This window comes from Cebus imitator, unplaced genomic scaffold (assembly GCF_001604975.1).
Source record: "Cebus imitator isolate Cc_AM_T3 unplaced genomic scaffold, Cebus_imitator-1.0 Scaffold82, whole genome shotgun sequence".
Taxonomy (NCBI): Eukaryota; Metazoa; Chordata; class Mammalia; order Primates; family Cebidae; genus Cebus; species Cebus imitator.
Genome location: NW_016107397.1, coordinates 4,058,709 through 4,061,818, shown reverse-complemented (window position 1 = coordinate 4,061,818; position 3,110 = coordinate 4,058,709).

The window sequence follows — 3,110 nt, the reverse complement described above, 5'->3', positions numbered from 1 at the left end:
AAAAAAAAAAAAAAAAAAAAAGAGAAAAGAAAAGGGAAAGAAAAGAAAAAAAAAAAGAAAGGAGAAATTCACATAAGCTGCTTGCAAACAGAGTTCATTGGTTCCGGAGGTTCAAAGCTGGAGCTGGTGTCAGTTCATTAGCGGAGATGCCCTTACTAGACAAGTTCTCTTTTCTTTTTGAGACAGAGTTTCACTCCTGTTGCCCAGGCTAGAGTGCAATGGCGTGATCTTGGCTCACCGAAACCTCCGCCTCCCAAGTCCAAGCGATTCTCCTGCCTCAGCCTCCCAAGTAACTGGTATTATAGGTGTGTGCCACCACACTTAAGCTAATTTTGTAAGAGACTGGTTTCTCCATGTTGGCCAGGCTGGTCTTGAACTCCCAACTTCAGGTGATCCGCCTGCCTCAGCCTCCCAAAGTGCTGGAAGTACAGGCTTGAGCCACTGTGCCTGGCGACAAGTGCTCTTTTCATTATTTTTTCTTTTTCTTTCTTTTTTTTTGAGACAGAATCTTGCTCTGTCACCCAGGCTGGAGTGCAGTGGCATAATCTCAGCTCACTGCAATCTCCACTTCCTGGGTTGAAGCAATTCTCCTACCTCAGCCCTGAGTAAATGGGATTACATGTGTGCCTCACCACACTCGGCTAATTTTTGTATTTTTAGTAGAGATGGGGTTTCACCATGTTGTCCAGGCTGGCCTCGAACTCCTGATCTCAAGTGATCTGCCTGCTTCAGCCTCCCAAAGTGCTAGGATTACAAGCGTGAGCCACCACACCCAGCTGACAAGTGCTGTTTTGATTCAATTCAGCAACTTCTCTGAATTGCCATATACCTAAAAAATGTCTAGTAATAAACCTGGCCATAGAAATATGCGTGTTTGGCTGAGCGCGGTGGCTCACGCCTGTAATCTCAGCACTTTGGGAGGCCAAGAAAGGTGAATCACTTCTGCCCAAGAGTTTGAGACCAGCCTGGGCCACACAGGGAGACCCTAGTGAAGCAGGAGCAGCAGGGAACAAACCTTTCAAAAACCGAACTGAGGAAGGAAGTGGCTTTTTACTTGGCCAGGAGCTGCAGAGGGAGGGCTACAGCCTTATTCACTGAGCTCCCCAGGCTGCAGCTTCTCTCCCCTTTTACAGGCTTACAGCACTAAAGGGGAAACTAAGGCGGAACTGCCATTGTCCATTTGCTTGACGTTCGACCTTACAGTGTTTTGGCTTTATTGGTCTGCTAATTCGTATGCAGCATGAGTGGGGACCAGCAGGGGAGGGGGCTTACAGAGACAAGACAAAAGTAACAAGCTGTTTGTTGGCAGAGGTGTTTCCAGGAGGGAGCCCCAGTGTGGAGACATGGGGGCGTGACCCAGTGCCGGGCTCCAGCCGGCAGAGATAACATTCATTTGCAGCTCTTCCAAGGTTAACAGCTAGCAGAGATGCTGAACTAAAAAGGGAGTCATTTTCTCAGCTCTTTCGTATCTTATTTTATTTTTCTTTTTCCTTCTTCACCCTTCTTCCATTTTGGGGAGGGAGGAGGTGAAATAGAAGGAGGGGAGGGGGTCTCCCCTCTCACCAGTTTCTACAAATAATTTTAAAAATATATTAGCCAGGCATGATGGTACGCACCTGTAGTCCCAGCTACTCAGGAGGTTGAGGTGGGAGGGTCTCCTGAACCCAGGAGTTCAAGACTGCAGTGAATCGTGATTGCACCACTGTCCTCTAGCCTGGGCAACAGAAACCCTATCTCAAAAAACAAAAATTAAGGCTAAGCATGGTGGCTCACGCCTGCAATCTCAGCACTTTGGGAGGCCGCGGTGGGCGGATAACCTGAGGTCGGGAGTTCAAGACCAGCCTGACCAACATGGAGAAACCCAGTCTCTACTAAAAATACAGAATTAGCCGGGCGTGGTGGCACATGCCTGTAATCCCAGCTACTTGGGAGGCTGAGGCAGGAGAATCACTTGAACCTGGGAGGCGGAGATTGCAGTGAGCCAGGATTGCACCATTGCACTCCAACCTGAGCAGCAAGAGTGAAACTCTGTCTCAAAAAAAAAAAAAAAAGAAAAAAGAAACGACTGAAGCAGGTGTCTCAATCAGCAAAGGTTTATTGAGCTAAAGTTTGAGGATGTGCCCAGGAAAAACACAAGCAAACAGGAGCATCTGTGACCTGTGCTGTTTTTTTGAGACAGAGCCTCAGTGTGCTGCCCAGGGCTGGAGTGCCATGGCATGATCTCAGCTAACTGCAACCTCTGCCTCCTGAATTCAAGTGACTCTCCTGCCTCAGCCTCCCTAGTAGCTGTGACTACAAGTGCATGCCACCATCCCTAGCTAATTTTTTTTTTTTTTTTTTTTTTTTTTTTTTTTTTTTTTTTTTTTTTTTTTGACAGAATTTTGCTCTTGTTGCCCAGGCTGGAGTGCAGTGGCACGATAGCTCACTGCAACCTGCACTTCCTGGGTTCAAGCAATTCTCCTGCCTCAGCCTCACAAGTAGCTGAGATTACAGGTGTGTGCCACCACAGTTGGTTAATTTTGCATTTTTAGTAGAGACTGGGTTTCTCCACGTTGGTCAGGCTGGTCTTGAACTCCCGACCTCAGGTGATCCACCCACTTCAGCCTCCCAAAGTGCTGGGATTACAGCTGTGAGCCACCATGCCCAACCCATTATGTGCTTTTCTTTACCAACCCTCTTCCTTTGTCCAGACCTGGTTGATTTATTGCTGGAGACTAGAATAAGATAAATTCTTTTTTTTTTTTTTTTGAGATGAAGTTTCGCTCTGTTGCCCAGGCTGGAATGCAATGGTGTGATCTTGGCTCACTGCAACCTCTGCCTCCCAGGTTCAAGTGATTCTCCTGCCGAAGCCTTCCAAGTAGCTGGGATTACAGGCGTGCACCACCACACCAGGCTAATTTTTGTATTTTAAGTAGAGATGGGGTTTCACCAAACCCCATCTCTACTGGTCTCGAACTCCTGACCTCAGGTGATTCACCCACCTCAGCCTCCCAAAGTGCTGGATTACAGGTGTGAGCCACCATGCCTAGCTGCAGATGTGAATTTTGAAAGACAAGGTGACGGAATGTAGAGAGGGATGTTGGACAGGATGGGAAAATTCAGGAGTTCCT